We start from the raw sequence: 23,492 nt of genomic DNA, 5'->3' as shown, positions 1-23,492 counted from the left end.
AATAAAAAATAGCTGGCCACATTCAGACCTCTTCGTTTGTCGAGCCGTTCAGCAGTCTGGCTGCCAGCCACAAGCACCAATTGTCTGCAATTGTACATGTCACGCTTGGCACATGGTGGCATTACTTGGCCATAAAAAACGGTCTCTTGTCTATTTGAGCAACTGCTGATGCAGCTATATGGGAAGCAGCCCTCCACCTGTGCCAAGCGCTAGCAAGAGTGTGGATGATAGGACGGGAGCAGCTGACAGGCGGTGCATTCACCACCTTCAGGTGCTCATGGAAAAGAGGTCTAAATTTTGATGTGGTAGATAGGCAGCCGCAGCCCCCATCAACTTGCAGAGAACAAGGCCATATTGCATTGTGCACCATCACGCTGAGGCCCTAATCGCTGCTTTATTGTACTACACAGTTATGTAGCAGGAAATTAAAGCACGGTAAAAATAATTAAATAAAATAAAGATAATATGTTATAAGAGGCATACTGTCATTTAGTTATTTCTTATATTTACATGGCACTAACAGATTACACAGCAGTTAACAGAGTACACTGGACAATTAGTGTCATCTAATGGGATCAATCTTGATCCTATGACTTACACTGTGGGGAAGTGAGCGCTGTACAGACATGTTACTCTGGGTAGAAATGGGATGATGGAGCATGATGTGCCTTCCAGTCAGCAGGGTAGGCAGCTAAGCAATGTGCTTGGCATGGGCTATTGCTGAAAGATCGGCCATGCGGTATCATAAGGATCTCATACTCCTGTACACACGCTAGATTATTACCCAAGACAACCCCCAAACAGCTGCCTTAGCCGTTCTGTGTAACGTGTGCGAGGCTTTCCTTTCACCAAGCACAGAAGGGAACAAGAGACGTAGGCTAGTTGAAAAATAAAAAAAGATGTTATAGATACCTGGGGCTTCCTCCAGCCCGATAAGCCTGGATCGCTCCCAGGCCGCCATCCTCCGCTGCCTCTATCGCCGGTACCGGGTCCCGTCACTCCGCCGGACGCGACCAGTTGTACGCATGCATCGGGGCTCCCTCCAGCGTTGTACGCATGTGCCTGCGCAGTACGGAGGGAGCGCACTGTGCTTGCATCGACTGGCCGAAATGACGGGACCCGGTACCGGCGGACAGAGGCAGCGGAGGACGGCGGCGTGGGAGCGATCCAGGCTTATGGGGCTGGAGGAAGCCTCAGGTATGTATAAATGTAGTATCATCTCGTCTCTGGGTCACTTGGGTCGCGTGGGACTGATCCAGGCTTATGGGGCTGGAGGAAGCCTCATGTATGTATAAATTTAGTATCATCTCGTCTCTGGGTCTCTTTAAGGGCTCGTTCACACTATGAGCGTTTCCGTTTTTTTAAGCGCTGGCGATTTTAGAGATTGTTCTAAAATGTAAGCGTTTCGATTTCTTTGAAATCCCAAACGAGCTACATGTACCATTTTCTGAGCACTTTGGCTCATTGGAAGGTATAGGGAAATCGCAAAGCACTTGGAAAAGCGCTTTGTATAACGATTTCCCGAGCACTTTTATGTATAAATACATTGTATTTATTCACTTCTGGGTGAAAGAAAACGAATCACTCAGAAAAAGCGCGTACAAAAGCACTTTTCTAAGCGCAGAACGCAGGGAAAAATCGCTCAGCGCTTGCGATACAGCTGGCAATTTATAATGTGAACAAGGCCTTAGTCCACTTATCAAGATTTGTATACGGTACATTCCCTTGGATGCCCTCATTTATACTATATACTGTATATAGGAAGTGAAGCTACCATCTATGCAAAATTAGCTTTAGGAAAAGTGGGGCATAGGACCTATAATGCCACTAAGAACTGAGAGTGAGAAAATACCATTTATGCAGATACAAAAAGAAATAAAAATAACGTATTTGTTAAATGAAAGAAAATGAAAATGAAGTTAAAGTTTGTATTGCTGTCTTTGTCCTCATATGCAAAATTCCCTTTCCTGTACCCCAGAAGAGGAGGTATGGGGAAATCTCCACAACTGAGAAAAATGGACAGTGGCTCCCTTCCTCTGACTCATATAAATTGCATTATAGAGTGAGCCATAGATGAAGACTTTAAAGGGCATATAGTGCATTTAATGTATTTGTTTAGTACCAATGTAATGTAAATAATTGTTTTATTTTTTTCCATTTACATATGAACTCAAAATATGACGACTGAAAAATATAATGCTAAATTTGTGCAGTTTTGAACTTGACCAAGATCACCAGTATGTGCATTTGATTGGCCCAATTCCATGCTGCTTAAAATGTGCATGAACATGTCATGCAAGTCAAAGTTATTATTGGCCTATCTAGTTGTATGAAGAAATGTGTAAGCTTTTATTGCTGCAGTAAGCAATTCTCCATCATCATGGAAGCCACGTCTCAGAATGTGATAAATGGTGATAAGGTGATAAGCAAAACTTACCGTAACATAAAAATCCCCATTAACCTCAGATGGGAAACAAACCAAGAATATTATGGCCAGCAGCTACCAATCCGTTTGCATCCCATGTACTTAGGTAACGGACACCTGAAGTGAGAAGAATATGCAAGCTGCCATATTTATTTCCTTTTAAACAATACCAATTTCCTGGCAGCCCTACTGGTCTATTTGGCTGCAGTAGTATCTGAATAACACCAGAAACAAGCATGCAGCTAATCTTGTCAGATCTGACAATAATGACAGAAACATCTGATCTGCAGCATGCTTGTTCAGGGGCTATGGCTAAACATATTAGTGGCAAAGCACCAGTAGGATAAGCAGGCAACTGGTATTGCTTAAAAGCAAACAAATATGGCGGCCTCCATATCCCTCTTGCTTCAGTTGTCCTTTAAATTAGTTTCCTTACTTCACAGAGGTGCCGAGTGTTGTTTGTTTTGCTAGATGCTGTAACTCCTTTATCTATTGCCTGAGGAAGCGGGTGCTGACCCGTGAAACGCGTTGCTTTGTTTTATCTGGAGTTCATTAATAAATAGACTAAATGTACAGTCGTGTTGTGTCTGCTTGGAGGAGGTAAGTCCACCACTGCCTCCTCTAATTACCAAATTTTTGGCTTTTAAGCTCCTTTGAAACCCCTTTTATCCTTTTGGCGCCTTTGTTCTCTCCTATATAATATTGTATCCACCCTGGGTGGAGGGTTGCGACCCTTTTCTACTATCTACAGAGAGCGACTTCTTATTCCTGAGTGGGGTCGGGATAATCTCCCCACCTGCCTTTACAGTGGTTGCCTATTGGTGACCCATGCTTGTGAGTATAACAACTATTACTCTTTGTCATTATCCCCTTTGTCAATACATACTACACTATTGGGGCTCTTGGTGTTCCTCTGTTTATCTCGTTTCCTTACTTCAAGTTAACTTAAAGTTTCAGTGTCAATTCTATTTTTTAAATAGCACTAAAATACAAATAAAAGCTTCCCTTCCAAGTCATTATATAAACCAATACATGCCCAAAACTATACATTAAATAATTATTTCCTTTTTCTGGACATACACATGTTCTGTAGAGAAAGTGCTGTTTAATCCAGGATTTGGTAAACTATGTCTTGAAACCCTGTTAGTTTGCAAATTACAGCCTAGCAATGTTATGCACATAAACAGACTCCTAAAATGAATTGGCATACAGCTATGTTGATTATATCATGAAGACCACACAGAATCTGTACATCCTTAATTCCAAATGTGCAGAGTGATTCTGTGTACACAAGCAACTATGTCACTAATATCAACAATACACAAAGGACTATATCACAAATATCAGCTGTACACAAACAACTATGTCACTAATATCAACTATATACAAACAACTATTTCACAAATATCAACTGTACACAAACACAAATATCATAAATATCAGCTGTATACAAACAACCACATGACAAATATCAACTGTATACAATGAACTTTATCACATGAATCAACTGTACAAAAAATACTATGTCAAAAATATGAACTGTACACAAGTGATGACATCACAAATATCAAGTGTACCTGGTAAGCAAGATAAGGATACTGTAAGCAAAGAAAACTTCAAAGCACCCACAACTAAACCTCCACTACGCTCTTTGTGATTGCTATCTCTCTAGTCTGTCACTGTATGTTATGCTGCAGACCTGACTACAAAGTCAGTCAGCTGTGTGGTAATTTATTATACAGTACTACCACAGCCAATGATGTACATAAAACATGGAGCACAGATGTTCAACTTTTTAAGACATATTTTACCTAAACGTTTTCACTTGCCTTCACATTTTAAATTACAATTAGAAATAATACCTAAATAAATAAAAAATGTGAAGGTCAGTTAAAATAGCTTTTTGTATTGGTGCTTTAATTTTGTACTTATACAATAATGACATTTTCTGTAGCACTTTACAGATTATACAGCCTTGTCCCTCAGAGGAGCTCACAATCTAATCTCTACCACAATGATATGTTCATCATGGTCTTTACCCATCTTACTAGAAGCCACTCCATTGTCTGCTGTGCTAAATTCCTCTGTCCCCCTACACAACAATACAGTACACCTTGCTAACTAGTATATTAGCAATGCGTCTCTACAGCACTCAACCCCAAACTTTCACCGAAGGGATCAAGTATCGATCCTTATGGGCAACAGTAATTGTGTGTATGTACATGTCTAAGGACAATTTTGGTCGAAGCCAATTATATTATTGCTGTTTTGGGGATGTGGGAGGAAACCAGAGTCCCCGAAGGAACCCACACAAGCACAGGGAGTACACACAAACTCCATGCAGCTAGTGTCCAATGCACAGGTATTCATGTTATCCCAGGAATGTTTGGGCTGAACACTATGGAATCTCTCCACAGAGGATGGTCTCTGATCCCGCTTTTCTGCATCACGTAATCCTTTTATACTCTGCACACCAAATAATAACACCTTTCTCTAAGCTACTGTACTATTCCCCTCTTCATTGATCTTTACAGCACCTCACTGTACCACACTTGCACTGCATCCAAAATGTTTTTCTGAAGCTTGGCATATATTCAATATATGCTGGATGTCGAAATCTGAATGCCAACACTGCTCCCTGTCACCACTCAGTACAGTACAAAGCCATGCAGCAGTTAATCATACACTGCTCCCCCATCTCCTGCCTGTGCTCAAAATATTAAAACAACTCCTTACCCTTCCATAGTGCAGTCCATTAACTTGGTCAGAATTGATCAAGAAAGGTTCTAGTTTTACATTGCATTTATCAAATGGAACTATCTGATCCTGAGCAGGATCATCCACAGGGCAACCTAAGCAGGTGCCTGGGGCCTAGTGGCTGTCAGGGGCCAGCTGCCACTTTCTCTGATCCCTTTCCCATCTCAAATTACCAAAATGAACATAAATATTATTACCAGATGACCATAAAGTAAGGGGGGGGGAGGGGGGGCAAAACTACCACCCAGTGGCATAGCTAAGGATCTTTGGGCGCAGTGCAAGTTTTACATTGGGCCCCCCAACCAATTCATATAGCGCCAGTAAACCCGCCAAGGACATCCACACAGTATTAACTTTTTTAAAATTAGTAATACAGTATATCAATTTAAAGGTTGGCAATAAAGTTTAGAGTCAATCAAACACATTTTTTAGTAGATACAGTAAATATATATATTTACATAGAAAGAGGGACAAAGTCCTGAAAGAGGGACAAATGAGGAGGAAAGAGGGACAGAGGGACAGAGCTCCCAAAAAGGGACTGTCCCTCCAAAAGAGGGGCAGTTGAGAGCTACACAATTGTTACCAGATCACACCAAGCAGATATATGGAAATATGGTTTACATGTTTGCACATATACAACAAAAGTACAATAAACAGCTTAGCAGCTGAAACTGACTGAGATCTCCAGAAACATCCACTGTGAGTACATGATGAACTTGGGAATGGACAGCTCAGCAATTTCAGTTCAGAATTTATATAACCGCTGTAAGCTTACAGTTGCATTCAGATCCATTTCTACACAATTTTGGAGTGGTTAAATGGCATGCAAACTCAAATGATGAGATCACTCTGCAGAAAAGCTTTTAAAATCTTGAAAAGATGTTGTAACTGGAAAAAAATGTCACAGGATCTGCACAAAAACACCCTGACATGAACCATCTTTTAGCTGAAACAACTCACATTTCCTGCAACTGCTCATGTGAAGTAACCACATGTACCACTAGAGGTCACTGGCACACTACACATGCACGAGGTGCCTTTCATTAGCTGAAAGATACAGACTAACCAGCAAGCTCATGGTGACCCAGAACTCATTGGAGTGTGTAAGAGACTACAATGGTCCTAAAAACATACTTTTTGAAACCTATTCCACGGTTTCAAAAACCTAATAGAGCCCATGAGATAGTTCCTTTTAAAAAAACAAAAGAAAAAACTTTTGAGTTTTTCTGTTTATATAGTATTGGATAAAAAAGGCCAATGTAAAAAGCCACTGTAGGAAATCACCACCATTAAGGAGAGGGACGGATTCAAAAACCCATGGAGCATCTTCAAGGCCCACTGTGTGGTGTTAGTGTCCTTATCATAGATTATTCATCTTTGCTTGGTAAATTGTTGAGAATGCTGCACATTTTTGCCTCCACCCCTGCAAATTAGTTAATAAATTGCAACATGCCTCCAGTGGTGAACTACAGTTCATGCCCCCCCAGCTACATTTTTATGGTGCCCCCCAAATGTTCCCACCCCTTCTCTTGCCCCCCTTTGTTGCCCTTCACGGCCTTAGGGTACATATTATAAAAGAAGTGCGACCATCAGGATCTTCACACCCATAAAAACGAAGCCACAAAGACACCTGATGTGAAGTATAGTCCCCTGTATCCGAGGAAGGGAAGGTTAGTAGTTGTGGCCCCCTTACAGCTCTGGGCCCCCCTCCCCTCTAGTTACACCCCTGCATGCCTCTATTTTAGATGCATTTATATATTAACATTGGGCTGCCCAGTTTCTACATATTTTGAAAATATATTGGGCAAAACCACACACAATTATGACAAGTCAATCGAAACAATCAATACATTTCAATCTGGAGAAAAGCTTGAAATGTTCATTGTATGGAATAAAAATAAGCATAATTTTAAGTGCCCACTCAAACAATGTTGATTGTACAATCTTACCACCTCTATGCAATATTATTATATATAATATAATATCAGCATTTAGTATATACAGGTAGTCCCCGGTTAACAAACGAGATAGGGACTGTAGGTTTGTTCTTAACCTGAATCAGTACTTAAGTCGGAACATTGTACTCTTTACCGCCCAAGGCCACTGTCACCAACCGCCCCCTTTCAGTATAGGTAGCGAGATGGCCCTTCCCTCCTGTATAGGTAGTCAGATGACCCCTCCCCCCTTTCCTCTAGTATAGGTAGCCTGATGACCCTCCCCCCCCCAGTATTGATAGCCAGGTGACCCCTCCCCTTTTCTCTCCAGTAAAGATAGCCAGATGACTCCCTTAATCCCTCACCCCCCCCCCCCCCCCCCTCAGTATAGTAGGTAGCCAGCTCGCCTTCACACCACAGCAGCAATCAGTGTCACTCATTTCTTCACTCATTTGCAGTGCAGAAGCTTCCTCTTTCTTTCCGTCTCCAATGCTGCCCAAGTCCATAGCCGCCGGCCACAATGCAAATGTGCACAGAGAGCAAGGTGGCTGCTGCACAGGCAGCTCCCAGCAGAGTACTGCGTTCAGGCGCTAGCCTGATCTCCCTGCAATGCAGCATTTGCAAGCTTGCAAATGCTTCACCAGATTAGCCTGCTGCTTTGGTGCCCTTGCTCCTGTGGTGCCCTAAGCCATGGCCTAAATCCGGCGCTGGCCCCCCTGTGCCTCCAGTGTCCCCCTCTGTGTCACCTCTGCTCTCTGTACCTGCTTATACACGTTTAAAAGCCATTTTTTGTTTGAATTTTTTAAAATCGATTTTCTCAAAAGCTAAAAGTCCAATTTGAAAAAAATATTGTTTTGACTTGTTGCTACGGAAACACAGAATCCATGCCGTTCGTATCGGCGGGTCGTTCATAAGCCGGGCGTTCGTAAATCGGGGACTGCCTGTATTAATTCAGTTTGCCCATCTACTACACAGATTTGGTAAGATATTACAATCAACTGATTGTTGATAGTAACCTTAAGAATTTTGTCATTCAATTTAATAAACCAATTAAATCAAATAAAAAATATAGTTTGTCATCATGCATGGACACCATACAACCTTGTCTGCCCAATCTTGTCCAAGTATATTGAGTCTGTTACCTTTATTCTACATACATTTAATACAATTGAACACTATCACACAATCTAGACTATATCTTAAAGTAATCCTAGACAGATGTAAAGCTCTAGTTTATACCTGAGGCTTCACCCAGCATGACACCCCCCCCCCCCCCCCCCCATCGCATGGGCTGGAAGAAGCCCCAGGTTAGTCAAATAGAACTTGTTCCCCCATCTCTGGTGTTATATGGGAACAGGACAAGGAGGCTGAGACAACAAATATGAACCTCATGTTCATAGTCGCGATTTCAACGCATAGACTGTGTTTTTGTTCACATTTTTGCACACATGGATGCTAAACAATACTTTTAATATAAAAATGCAGACCTATCTGAGGAACAAAAGAAGGAAAAAAGCTGCAAGTTTTATTTTCTTCTCACAAACGTTAAATTGCATTAGATGGAAGCAAGCCACTTGCTTTACGTGGACTGGCAGTTCTAATGGGTTTTCCTACTACCCATGAACTTCAAAAATCTGACCATTCCCTAAAGGTGCCCATACACTTGTCAATTTTCAACAGATTTGCACGTGGCAGTACAAAGCTATCTGCTGCTGGGTCTTTAAAGAGGAGCTGTCAGCCATACTATCTCAGGGAAAAAAAATATAAGTAGATAAATACTTGCTCTTCTTACATAACATATGTATTGCACTGTCCACATTATGATTCCTGTGAATTGTATAAAGGAAAAGTAGAGAATCCTATTCTAGACAGTTTCCATATTTACTGTGGCTATTTTGAAGCCAGTCCTGATGTAATATCCGCCCTTAGTTTCCTCTGCCTGATTTGCCCGCCCATCACTATAGAAAGTGCATTGTTTCAGCCTGAGGAATTTTGGCCAATCAGAGAGGAACAGAGGTGTGGGAGGGGAAAACAGGAGGGAAAGAGGCTTCAGCCAATCAGGCTGCATTAGTTAAGTCTGAGGGGAAGTAGAGAAGCAAAAAAAGACAACCCAGCATACCCTGCAACTTCTTTTTTGTGTACCAAATTTTCTGTGTATCAAATAAGAGTCTTATAAACTGGGGAATGATAATTTATCAACAAGAAAAGTAATAGTGATTTTAACATTTGAATTGGCTAGTTAGCATCCTTATTACTTGTTTGCCAGATAAAAATAAAGAATTGATTTTTGATTTTATGCCCGACAGTTACTCTTTAAACGCACTCATCGTGCACATGCTGGATTCTGCTGTCACAATATGAAGCAAGAGAATTCTTTCTGATTAAGACATGCACAGTGGTATATACACTGAAGCGTTTCCAGTCCTATTATACACTATCAAATATATACAGTATATCTTTTCTGTATCAAACCGCACGTGAAAATTCACATGCAAAGGAAATTGCTCCAATGACATGTATTGGTTTAATTTTCAACTTGAAAAATCACATTGCAAATTTGTACGTAGGGCCCATTTCCATTAGCGAATGGGAGCCAAAGGGATGCAATGCGGCTACGCATTACTTCCGCTCCCATTCGCGTCACTTCCGCATCAGGAGATGCAGAAGTGTATAGGAGGAGAAGGCAGGCGTATGCGGCTCCGCATAACCAGCACACAATGGAAACTGTTCCATTGCCGTGCATTGGTTACAGTACAGCCGCTCTGCGTCTATGTAGCCGCATCGCACCGCGTGCAATGGAAACACGACCTGATTGAAAAACAGGCCCATATTGTCTGCAGTCCCCCTCTGTTATCCTGCAGAGCAAGTGTTGTTTTATCTATGCAGATTAGGCAGTCAAACAAGAAATGGAATTTAGCTGATGCCCTGAAGAGAAAACAGAAAGTAAAAGACTTTTACTTTGCTGAGAAAAGACTGCTGGTAAGATTTTAATGCTTGGTACATACAATGAGATTTTCTGTCAGATTAACTGTCAGATCGATTATTTCCAGTAGGTCCAATCTGATTTCCAATCGATTTTCCATAGAAAAGAACAGAAAATCGTTCAGAAATCAGATCAGACCCATCGAAAATAATCGATCTGACAGTAAATCTGATAGAAAATCTCATTGTATATACCTAGCATAAAGCTGAAAAGTCCAAAGGGTCATTACTTCTGTTTGTTTTGCAGCATACTGAAGCAGATTTCACATTAGACTGTCATAACTGCTGTTTAGAATTCAGATCTTAAACTGAAAATACAAATATGAGAGATGAGACTCTGTTCTATGTCACTAATGTTCTGTTTATCATTAGTACTACACATACAATTAATTATCTCATATGTTTATTTTTTTAGTTGAGGTCTGCTTAAATGCCATGTCCATACAGTATACGTGGGGAAGTTAGAATTAAGCACCAGAAAGTGATTAGGGTAAAGTAGGTGAATGGTTTGAGATAAATACCAAAACCACTCACAGTAATAGTGTCACAAAGCCAAGACAGTAAACGAAAACATTCTGCATTGCCAAAGCCTGGCACCAGTGCATAAATCAGACAATCAGGCTGCATTAGTTATGTCTGAAGGGAAAAGGGGAGGAAAACAAGGAAAAAAATAAAATAACCCAGCATGCCCTGCAACTTCCTTTGTGTGGCAGATGTATCAAACAAGAACCAGGTAAACTGGGGAATGATGTGTTATTGATAAGAAAAGTAAGAGTGATTTTTAACTTTTAGATTGCCTGGTTAGCATCCTTATTACTTGTTTTTTAGATAAAAATAAAGAATTGATTTTTGATTTTAGGCCCGACAGTCACGCTTTAACAGCAGCTACTAAGCAACTTGCTGCCAAGACTTATCATAGCTGCAAAGTATCTTGTGTAATCTTGTGTAACATAGTTCTAAGGTTTCCTTTCTAGCCGACAGAACTCAGCCAAGATGCCCTTTCAGGGCCACCTCAGCTAAAAATTTAGCAGTAGTACAGGTGTCCCCAAGGTCAGATCTTTAAAGAGAACCAAGCAGCTTTATTTTTCTGCAGGTTATCTCGGTTTCGAATAGCTGTAGGGGCTGCCATTTTCCCTCCTCCCATTCCCTCTGACCTTATTTTTCGAGTGGACTGTATGATTGTAATCAAGTGTGACTATTTATTTTACTGTTTAAAGGCCAGTGTCCTATCTCCCCACCCCCTGTGGGTGAAAGCTTTTGTTTGCTCATTACTACTGCTAATTACAGCAATCCAGCGGAAGGCAGGCTGTAGAAGAAGAGGGATTAAATGTAAAAAGAAGAGGTAGAATTATTTTTTAGTAATGAGCCACATTGTTAATAAGCACTTTCAATGTGCTATCTAGATGCCCCGGGTGTTAAAAATGGTGCTTGGTTCAATCACCAGATGGACAGCGACAAATGAGCGCATGATTCTCCTCCTTACCCCCCCATAAGCCACTCCTATTATATGCACACTGACCTCCCACCGTGCTTATGCTGAGCAACTTGTCTGTATGACACACATGACTGGAACCTGGTAGGTGTTGTTTGAGTGCAGAGGTCAGAGGATGATGTGGGGGAAGGTGTGGCCTGTTTGCGCTTCCTATGCTTGAACACGTGTGTGCTGTATCCTGGGGATTCATGAGGGGCCATTTTTGAACAAAGATTCCAGAGATTGGTGTGTAAGGCTACTAGGCTGTTACTTTGCATTTTTGTAAACAAGGTTAGGTCAATTTTCCTATCAGTAGCGATTGCCATGATACTCTATGTAGATGAGAAATCTGTTATGCCATTTAAGAAGATGACTAACCAAACAATTTTAGCTTTTTAAGGACCATTATAGAGGGAAAAAATAAGCAGTTAGAATCTGAAAGATTTGACAGGTTTTGTACTACTCCATCGCCTCGCGGGGGATTCTTAGGGGTTCCTTTGTTTTCAAAAGCATTTCCCAAATGGCAGCTGCCAAATCTAACTGCCAAAACAGTAAGATACCATCCAGTCTGCCTACTCGCTTGCACACTATTTTGGCAGTTACACTTAGCAACTACCGTGCAGGGAATGCTTTTGAAAAGAATAAAAGAAATACTGAGAACCCCCATAAGGCGATGGATTAGTCCAAAACCTGTCATATCTGTCAGATTTTAACTGCTTGCTTTTTTCACCATAGTAGCCCTTTAACTTTTAAGTCCTGCCCTTCCTATCAGTGACTACTCAGCTGATCATATGATTCACCTCAGGGCCACGGCAGTCAGCAAGTTTTCCTCATCAAATAAGTCAGCTGTCAGGTTTGCCTTATATCAGTCCCATTGTAGCAGACAGTAATAAAGTAACAGACACATTCATTATTCCTCTTTCTCCTTGACGTCTTGGAACGTGTAATTCCAGCACCAGTTATGTCAGCAATGCCTAGGCACTGAGACAAAGGCAATAAATACCTCACAGAAGTTTGAACCCTTCCCCATTCCCAGTCTCCTAAAAACTTCTGTAATGCTGCCATCAGCCTTGCTGGGGAAATTGTGTCACTTCTGTCCTGGACGCGAGGCAGTACACACGTAACTGACACTGGATTCAAAGACAAAGAAGAGTATTCAGGTGTCTGAGTTACATTATTGATGCTATGAGGATGCCTATAGATCTGGCTTTTCTCTAACGCTTCCAATCAGAAAAACAGAAACATACAGCAGCAAACCATCTATCAAATGATGAACATGGAAACATCATGAAGCTGCAGTTACAAGATGTAATGACCGTAGCCTGTTTAATTTATGGATACCATAGAAATCCTGTTTGACCCCCACACTAGAATGCTAAGCAGTCAGCGGAGACCTGCCTTGTTTGAAGACACAGGGAAGTCAATGGATTGAGCAGAGACTGGGAAGAGAAGGGCAGCTCCTCTTAAAGTGTCTCCCAGCTGGCAAAATAGTTCGATTGACTTTCCAGGTGCTCAGCAGCAGCCAGGCATGCAGTAGGCCTGAGGTTAGCCATCAGCAGCACATGTATCTGAGTGATAAACCAGACACCTTGACACACATTAGTCACACAGTGCCAGGGATCATTACAGCTCCTCATATAGTTCAATGAAGGTGGAAAGCCCTACTGTGCATTTAAAGGGGAATTTCACTTTTGTTGAGAAAAACACAGTGTTTTTAGTTTGGCTCTATATATTCCAATGAATAATGACAAACATTTTTCTGCAACTTCATTACTTTGTTTTAAGGCTCATTAAAAAAAAAAAAAACATACCAAAGGAGTGGCAAAGTTTTCCGTCATTCAGAAGGTTAGGCCAAGTGTTGAAAAGGAGCAGGGAAGCCATTTTTTTCTGAAACAACTGACTACTCCTGCAGAAAGGTGAGACTTTTTGACCAAGTTAATGACAACAACTGTATCCCTAACAACAACAACGAAACATTTGTAAAACGCTTTTCTCCCATAGGACCCAAAGCACGTAAGCTTGTCTTAGATCAGTACATAGTGCTGTGTACAGGGGAAAAAGTTATGTGATTATAAATGCCAGACTAAACAGGTGGCTTTTCAGTTTTGATTTAAAGGTGTCAAGCATTGGAGCTGTATTGATTAAGTGTGGCAAGGCATTCAACATGGTAGGGGCAGCATGACAGAAAACTCTGGCTCCAAAGGTTTTTAGATGAACTCTGTGGGTGGTCAAGTTATTGGATCCTTTTGATCTGATGGCCAGTGGTTATTGTTGCAAAGAGGAGCTATTTGATCTGTCAGTCTCTTTTGAGGTTTCTATACTGAGTGTAGACTGCAAAGAAATATATTCAATAACATGACATTGAAAAAACGAATGCTGCACCAACCTATGTTAATTTTCAATGTTAATAATGTCTATTTATTTTTTTTAATAAAAGAGGAGTACCCCTTAATAAGGGAAGGAAAGAGCCTAATGTCATAACCAAGAAAAGCATACAGGGCGTTATGCACTAGTTAAAAAGATCAGAATATAACCACCAAAACAAAAGCAAGAAATAAAGCAATCTACAGAGCAAAACTGCTGTTATATTCTGACAAATATTGTTAAGAAGATTAAATCACTAGCCAAATATCAGGTTATCTAATGTTTACCCACAGTGGTGTCATGGCGGACAGCTTCAAAGGAGATGACCAATAAGATGTAAGTTTAAAGAGACACTGAAGCGAGAATAATTCTCACTTCAGAGCTCATAGTTAGCCCCTGCTAAAACGCCGCTATCCCGCGGCTAAACGGGGGTCCCTTCACCCCCAAACCCCCCTGCAAAATCGACGACCAAACTTTGCTCTTCCTGGAGGCCGGGCTAACGGCTGCAGCCCTGCCTCTCAGCGCATCTATCAGACGCGCATCGGAGCCTCTCCCCCACCCCTCTCAGTGAAGGAAGACTGAGAGGGGCGGGGGAGAGGCGGAGGTACGCGTCTGATAGACGCGCGGGAGGCAGGGCTACGGCGGTTAGCCCTGCCCCAATGCGGAAGAGATTCCGCGATGTACGGAGGGGATTTGGGGGTGAAGGGACCCCCGTTAAGCCGCTGGATAGCAGCGTTTTAGCAGGGGCACACATGCCCCTGCTAACTATGAGGTCTGAAGCGAGATTTATTCTCGCTTCAGACTCTCTTTAAATTTCATGCTACTTCGAACCTGGCCAATCAAACACAGTTCATGCAGATCTGGATTTGGCCAATTCCAAGCATGTACCTGATTCATGCCAATAGGAAATGTTTGCACCGGGCTGATACATCAAATTTATCAGTGAGATAATAGTCAATTTACGTTTCTGCAGATTTTTTATGTTTATTTTATGCAAATGTTTGCAGCTTAGGCTTGGACCAATCAAAATCATCAGCTACTGCATTAAATTGGTCCAAAAATTATGATCTTGATTTTCAAAACTCCACCCTAGGATCGCACACCTCTAAAATGGTAGGTGCAGGACCAAGAAGATTCCATCCAATGAAGTCCACTTTCTGGACATTATAGTGTGTGGTCCTTCATGGATATTGAATGGTCTCATTGCAAATCACGTATCTTTGCATAAAATTCACATCAACTTAAACATTTATTGGCCATCTCTACAAAGCAATATGGACTTCAGGAACCAGCCTATACAAAAAAGGATAATATATGTCACATTTAACATACATAATAGGGTATTTATTTATTTTTTTGAGAACAGCTCTCTTATTTTGTTTTCTACAGCTCTTTAGATTGAAAAGATGAATGCTAAACACTATTTAATATGTTCTGTCAACCACTGGATTAATGAAGGTACTGAAACTTAAGGGGCACTATGGCGAAAAATTGTAAAATTTAAAGTATGTGCAAACATAGACAAAAAAGAAGTAAAATAAGCCATAAATTACTTTTCCCCTATGTTGCTGTCACTTACAGTAGGTAGTAGAAATCTGACAGAAGCAACAGGCTTTGGACTAGTCCATCTCTTCATAGGGGATTCTCAGCAAGGCTTTTATTCTTTATAAGGATATTCCCTAAAAAGTATTTAAACAATGATGCTGACCAGCTTCCCTGCTCGCTACACAGTTTTTTGGCAGTTGGACAGAGCAACTGCCATTCACTAAGTGCTTTTGAAAATAAATAAATGCCTTAGAATCCCCCCATCAAGAGATGAATTAGTCCAAATCCTGTCACTTCTGTCAGATTTCTACTACCTACTGTAAGTGACAGCAACATAGGAGAAAAGTAATTTATGGCTCATTTTACTCTGGAAAAAATGCACTTCTTATTTGTATATGTTTGCACATATTTTAAATTTTACAATTTTTCGCCATAGTGCCCCTTTAATATCAGCTAATTATTAAAGCTAATTATCCACACAGGGAAATAGGAAGTTCTGGTGAGACTGTACTTCAAAGAGAGTATAGAGTCCTTGTTTGCAAAGAAGAACTAAAGAAGTGTAATTTGAGCATCCTCAGTTTGGGAATTTCTAGCCTGGCTGTGAATTCAATAAGAAGGACATTTGTTATATAGTTATTTGGGTTGAAAAGAGACATACGTCCAAATAAAACACAAAACCAAACAAAAAACCCTGTGCAACACTGATGTATGCTTATAATATTTATTGCAACTACAGATAACTTTCACTTAAGTTTCCAGTTTTAAAACCAGCTTCCTTGTGTTTCTTTATATGTTTAAATTAAATAAAAAATTATACTATACTCGTTATTTTCCATTTGTTCTAAGATTTGAAAACAAATGGCTCTCTCCAAAGAAAAAATACTTCTGTCTAAAACTAAAAAGGATTATTAGAAATTATATTTTATAAATTAAACTGTGCTGTTTTTGTGAAAACATAATTTTAGTGATTTTTTATCAAAATGCATGAATTATATTATAAGAGCATAAATAATATATTATTACTCAGAACACCAATAAATTGAAGTGTATATTGATGTCATTTATTAAATTATTAAACTTTGGAACCAATACTGAACATACATTGTGCTAGAGACAGGTGTAAAGCAAACTGGAGCTAAAATAGACCACTAATAAGAATCCTAAACTGATTGGCTGCTATGAGCAATGGCTCAATTTTATTACCCTAATTTTCTTTATACCTGTCTTGATGAATTGCTGTCACACTTTTAGGTACCTTTCAGGAAAGGTGCATTCGTTAAGTGGAACAGAACTGCTTTTTTAATATTTGCAAAAGACTAAAACTTTGTTCCATTATTTTTTATGATGTCATTTACTTTTGACATCTATTAAGACTTAAAACAATTATGTAGTTAATACCTTTAATGACTGTTCAAGTTTTTAAAACATAAAGTTCCTTCTTCAAGCATGCTACAGAACTGGATCAGAACCATATAAAGCTATTTCTTTCATGCACAAACTTTTATATGATTTTCTGAGTGTGCACAAAAAAATTGAAACGTGATGCTGTTCAATGAAGTCCCACTTCCTTTGAAATGCATCAATCAATGAGAGTAATCACTCTCAATAGAACATTTATTGGTATCCCCCAAAACAGCAAGAGATTAGGATGTGTGAACATTTGTATTTATTTGTTACTGTACTGGACCACATACTATAAGACGATGCTACAGCTTCACGCCACTAGAGGGCACCAAACACCGGGAAAACAGCCCACTGGGTTTTCTGGTGTGTAGAGAAAATCTCTAGGGAACTTGGACTGTGGCTCCAGCGTTATCCTGTACATCCGACAGGCACCACCCAAACCAACTCTGCCTCTCTTTATCATTATGTCAGGCTGCCCACATCATGATGTTGGGTCATTTGTTTTTCTTCTTTTTTTGTCTACCAAGCCCTACTGTGTATCTTTACTGGTGCCAAAATGTCTATCTTCATTCAGCTGACGTTCAATTAGAGAAAAGCAGTGGCTGCACCACAACTATAAGTCATAGCATACAGCTCAAATCTCGAAAAGGTGCTAAACAACTAAAACACCAGCTATAGCATAGGCTTTCAATGTGTGGTACGTGTACCCCAGGGGGTACTTCTGATGGTTCCAGGGGGTACTCGGGCTTGATATGCTTAACCAAGAATAACAAACTTAAAGTTTTAGAAAATGATAAATCGTATTTAAACAACACCAAATTAGTATTTTAACTAATTAAAAGCAATAGTAAATGCTTGGAAATGATCATGTACTACGATTAAATATATATTTGTCAAGGGGTGCCTGTGATAATGTTTACTATGCTAGGGGGTACTTGGTGAGTACATGGTTTTAAAAGGGGCACATACCAATAACATGTTGAGAAACACAGCTCTACAGCATAAAAAGATGCAACCTGGAAAATGTGTGCTAGTTTTTCACAGGGAGGCTGTGGATGGAGCATTGGCTCAGGCTTTTGTAGCAGATAAACATATAAATATTGGCCCCATGCAGGAAAACATGCAGTTCATGGAGGGTCAGTCCACAGCCCCCTTCCTCAGCCTAGTGCACCCCCCACCCCGCCTCTCCGGGCACATCTGGAAGGCTGAGGGAAGGCGGGAGTAATTGTACCCTGCCTATAATGTTTTCCATACCAGTCATCTGGCGTCTCCTTCTCCATCAGACCTCGGCCAATGTAGATACCATCAATCTGTTTACACAGAACTTCCAACTGCAGCTACCCGAACTGAAAGTGCCTTCTGGTGTGCTAATTGTAAACTTGTGTACTAATTGTGCAAAATTCATACTGCTGAGCAGCCTCCAGAAACTGAGGTCCCCAACACATAACTGTCCCCATGGGGGTGCCAAGAGGTCCCAAGACAAACCTAGGTGTGTGCTGAAATAGGGCTAGTGAGATTCCATTTCAAATATGGCAAAAAATGACCTATGGCCAGTGCACTCTTCATGAAATGATTAGCAGAATTACTTGTATATTGGACCAGCCACTATATACTTAATACTACTACAACTACCCCAACTTTTTGAAATTCTAAACACTCTCCGTATATGGTGTTTATCCCATTCCCATCAAACTTGACGTCCTACCAGAACCTTAATAATGTTATAGTAGGTTATGTATAAACCCTAATGGTGTCCACTTATCATATTTTATGTACAATCTCACCAAATCTATGTAGTAGGAGACTAAACTGAGTAAAGGATGCCATACACTCGTTAGATTAGCAGCAGATAGATCATCAGATAGATTTCTGATCTATCTGATGTGTTTAGGAACATTTTTTACTAGGAATAGATTCCAATAGATTTCAGTATGAAATCTATTGAAAATCGATCTGATGGCATTTTTTTGCCATCAGATTTCCATTAGGTCCAATGCAAAATGATAAGAAATCTTAACAGATCAACCTAGATTTTCCAATATGTCAGATTGATTGAAATCAATCGAAATCGATCAAAATCGGCCGCAAATCGATCGATTGGTCAATCGAATTGCGATCGATTTTGATCAATTGATCGGCAGCTAATTGGCTCAGTATATGGGCCCCTTAAGTGCACTTTGAATAGGTTTGGGTTCTAAAACTTTAAGTAGACCCTCATATTACATAGAAGATTGTTCAATGAAGATTGTATCATTAGTAGGCATCTTAATGCACTCCCCCCCTCCCCCCAGGCATTTCAGTGTCTGGCTGTTATCTCTCTACCTCTATAATGTCTGGTTGCCAAGCTATCTTCAAAGACTTGAGCTTAGGTCATCCCACTTCATTTTAATACATTTAAGTTATCCCATCTGCTGACTGACCCATCTCCTTCATTATCTCTTCTATTCTCCTATCTCTGCAAATAAAAATGATAAATCCCTGCCCCACTCAATATCACTTCCATGCTCCTCTATCTCCCCTAATAAAATGTGTAAATCCCATCTCCCTCAATATCACTTGCTTAGGTATCTCCCTCCCGTAATGAGAGTGCTAATCCTATCTCTGCTAATAAGATGTAAACTAAATTTCACGTTATCCTCTGTTCCTCAAACCTTTGCCTGTTGTTATCAGCACAATGGACCATGATAAAAGCCTGTTGTGGTCCTCCTTGGACTAGGAGAGCAATGGAAAGTGGGGAAGGGCAGGGAAAACGGGCAGGAGTGAGAGGTGTGAATGGATACATAGTCCAGCAGCCTGCCATACACACACATTACAACACATTACAAGCCTCTGCTAGGAAGACTAATGCCACAAACAGATGTTATGTGTCTTGCTGCAACCTTTAAATAGACTTCAGTGAGGCTTATCTTATCTCTCCGCAGCTCCGGATTCAGTCATTGCAGTCAGGGTAGCACCAGTTCATCCTGGGAATGGCTCACATCAATGCAGTCACCTAAGTTGTGGCAACAATAGGACGTTCATCCCAGGAGACGTTTTGGGACAAATCTGACCTCCAAGCTCCCACAAACCATACCCAACTAACATCTAACTATCGCCTATTTTCGCAATCATAGAGCCCTTATTCAATTCACTTTATCTCTTAGGTTTTCTCCTATATGATATTTACACACCTTATCCAAAAAATGCCTCGTAAACCATCAGCAAGCAAGAAAATGCTCAGATTAATTTCGACAGTATTTTTTCACCTACTTTTTGGTACTTTTTCAGCTGAACAGCGTTGAGAGGTTATTTTAAACAGAGTATGTAAAATTATCTCCTAGGGGAAGATTTGGGAGAAAAAGTGAACGGTACCTAGTCTGGCCTCCAAAACTGAATTCCCCCAAAAAGTTTCCACCAGACGTACCAAGAGGGAAATCACTTCGTTAAGGCAACACATAAAGAAAAAAAATCAGCGGGATATAGCAATATATTGTTTAGCAATGTAACTTGGATGCAAAACCTATGGACAGGCTGTCCAAAAATGTACAACCCAGAACTCCAAAGCCAATTCTCTTGTCCCATTTCTGCCGGGACGCTGCCAAGCTGAACAACACAATCCATTTTGAAAGCTCCATTTATTGCAAGAGCTTCCCCAGAAAAGCGTCCCCTAATATCTGCATAGTTGTCATTAGCCAATCTTATCATTTCCGACCAGTGATGGTCTCCAGAGCCACCGAGAATGCCAGCCAGGGTCTCCCTATCAGGAAAGAGGGGGCAGCTGGGGGGAGAGGAGGAATTGCAGAAACCTATAGAGATTTAACAGCTCTGGGGCTCAGCGGGGATCTGGAAGTGACATGTGAAGTCCTTTTCACTCCTTTGACTTCCCCTAATTGCTACAAAACAATTGACATGGCAATAGCATGCCAACAAGTGGCAGCCACTGATGTTGTATTGCAGCTCTGCACATAAAGCACTCACACACACACAAACCTTCAGAACATCCTTCAGTTAGGGTATTCCTGGAGGGGAGCATAAAGTCAGGTTATAGCTGCATAAGAGGAGAAGCATGAAGTTACAATAGCCCAGGAGGTAAAGTCCCAAGTGAAATCCTAGTTCTTCAGGAGGAAAAGTCACACTCAAGCAATGCAATTATTGAAGCTCAGACAGCCATTAGTAAAGTTACAAGAACCATAAAGGAAAGCGCTGCAGTCGGGCTATAGTAGCCAATGAGAAAAAAACCACACTACTGTTGGATTATAGTAGCCTTGGGCAGTCAAGCAAGCTCCATCAGTTTAGATTGGAAAGTTGCAAAATAGGGGAGCTCTGCAGAGAAAGCCACAGTTGGGTTACAGTAGCCCAATGTGGAAAGTCGCGAAGCTGAGTAGGTAAAGTCATAGCCCTACACTGAGTATAGCAGCAGGGCCAGGGGATGGAAAGCCAGTAGCACCAAACAAAAGATGCAACACATTTTAACAATCGGATTTACCTTTTTTTTTAAGTTGAGTCTTCCCGAGGATAAGTAACTCAAGCAATAAACCTCATACAATACCAATCCACGCTGTAGTTTAATAACTATCTCCACTTACCTTCCTCCTGATGTATTTTTTTCAGTGTAAAACCAAGAACCCCAAATCTGATGGCTATTTGGTTTATCCCTTGTTATCTGTGGGTTTTTTTTCACCCAGTATGATTCACATGAGATCATACATTCTGGTCAATCAATGCAGTTGAAAAACCATCCTCAAATCCTGAGAGAGACCCCAAATCCAAGTCTGAATTCCAGAAATCCACGTTCCAAAAATGCGGTGGGAGCCTTCCCCCTTCTCAATGTGGTTGTCATTAGCCGCAAATCGCTTGTGCCCCAAAGGAGAAAGTGCTTGCGAAGAAGAATCATCCAGAGGAGCCCCAGGCAGACACAGTCCTTCCTGAGACCTTGACCAGCATGAAATCACCTCCTTAGCTACAGAAAGCCAATTCCTTTTTGTAAATCCAGAACGCAAAAGACCAGAGGGTGATGATGACTGGCTGATGCCTGGAGATCGGTTTTGCGCAACATCCTAAGAACTTTGCAGAGTAGACTTGGAGGCATCTTCTCCAACTTTAACGCACATCCATCCGGGACCTTCTGGAGCGCCCAAACCTATCCCACACCACTGCTAGAAGCCTACTGAGCCCTATGCTAGTCACATCACAATAATTACAATGTGTATTTTATACACTGCCCTACCTGAAGGCACTATAAACTTGACTGCCTAATACAACCCAGATGTGCATCTCCCATTGGATTGCTAATCTAGAAGATGCCAGCTCCAAAGGTTGTCTGCATCCTAATTTAAGTTAAACTAACCAAACGTAATGCCATTTTTTGAGGCAACATTCTATTGGTAGTATATAAAAGCAGAAAAACCTCTCTCTTACCTGTGCAAAATACTGTGAATATTAAAATGTAGCCTATTTCTAAAGAAAAAAAAAGTTAAAAAAAATTATTAGAGAAGTGCTTGATGGTCACCAGTCTTCTTGATCCAACTGTAATAGAGCCTAGCTCCAAGACTTGTAATTGATTTAGTGCAATAGCCCATCCTTCCAAAAAGTAATCATCGTCAGAGATGTCAGAAAAGCAGGACCTCCTCTCCTCCCCACACAATAGGAGACTGGATTTGGGAGAAAGCCCTCCCTCCCCTCTCAGACTGACTTTCATACACAAACACGTCCAACTATACAGCCTTGCTATCAACAAGCCTTTCACTGCTCTTATGTGGATTGGACAGCTTTACCATAAACACTAATGGCTGGACAACTATACACACTATACACACACAAAGCATCACACTAACTGGCTCCTGCTGCCTTTTGTTCTACGTGGCCATTTACTCCCCAATGCAATGCAAAGTGGTATTATGTCGCCAGACAAGGTGGAAAGTCCTATCTCCGGGCATTGAGATTTTTTTTTAAATACATGTTAATGTAACATTTTAGAAACAGGACAATTAGTAAAAAACGGCTAATAACGCAGCTCGATAGAAATTTAAAACTCACCGTTAGCTCTGCAAACTTTTTAAACTTAGTTATTTCCTTGTTTTCGTTGGCAGGGGGCGCTCTTGCACCAAAAATTAGGAAAAAAAATAAGCCCAGGAGATTTTGCAGTAATCATAACCATGTGTTGAAATGAGTACACTTCAACTTGGACAACGGTCTTTTTAATATATTTTCTTGCTATCCGTGAAATAAAATAATGCAGAATAAAACGTTTTGCACATACTAAATATAAACCCTTGCTTGGATACATTTGAATTGGGCAGGGCTGTAGTATTTTGGATTTGCTTTGGTTTGAGGATGTTGGGGATGGAGTGTGTCCTAGATGTGTGCATAGTGTTGCTGCTTACTGGTCAGGACATTGCAGCAGCACGTTGCTGACTGTTACCCTCTCTGCTAATATATCTCAGCATGGGTGACTGCAGAGCCACACTATTGCTTCCATATGTGCTTTCAGGAAACCATTGGAGGCTAACGTATGAGCAGATTTTTAGTCAGGAATGCTAACAGGATACCGTACTACTGCTAAGCAATGAGCAGGACCCATGGCGATCTGCCACTTTTATTGCTGCTAACGTGACCATTAAAATATACATGC

General features: G+C 40.8%; 1 protein-coding gene across 4 annotated transcripts in view; it reads right to left on the bottom strand.

The window, feature by feature from the left end:
* The window catches only part of PDGFRA (platelet derived growth factor receptor alpha), a 61,742-nt gene extending 39,320 nt beyond the window's left edge, over positions 1 to 22,422 (bottom strand). For 2 of the 4 annotated variants that reach the window (XM_068278566.1, XM_068278569.1), the window contains exon 1: positions 22,280 to 22,422. The gene's annotated coding sequence lies outside the window, so the exon portion shown is untranslated. Of the gene's footprint in view, positions 1 to 20,381; positions 20,406 to 21,447; positions 21,776 to 22,279 lie in introns of those variants that run through there. The other 2 variants (XM_068278567.1, XM_068278568.1) reach the window with 2 other exon arrangements.
* Between the last annotated feature and the right edge of the window lie 1,070 nt (positions 22,423 to 23,492).

This window comes from Hyperolius riggenbachi, chromosome 1 (assembly GCF_040937935.1).
Source record: "Hyperolius riggenbachi isolate aHypRig1 chromosome 1, aHypRig1.pri, whole genome shotgun sequence".
Classification (NCBI taxonomy): Eukaryota; Metazoa; Chordata; class Amphibia; order Anura; family Hyperoliidae; genus Hyperolius; species Hyperolius riggenbachi.
This window is presented reverse-complemented; position numbering and strand designations above follow the sequence as displayed.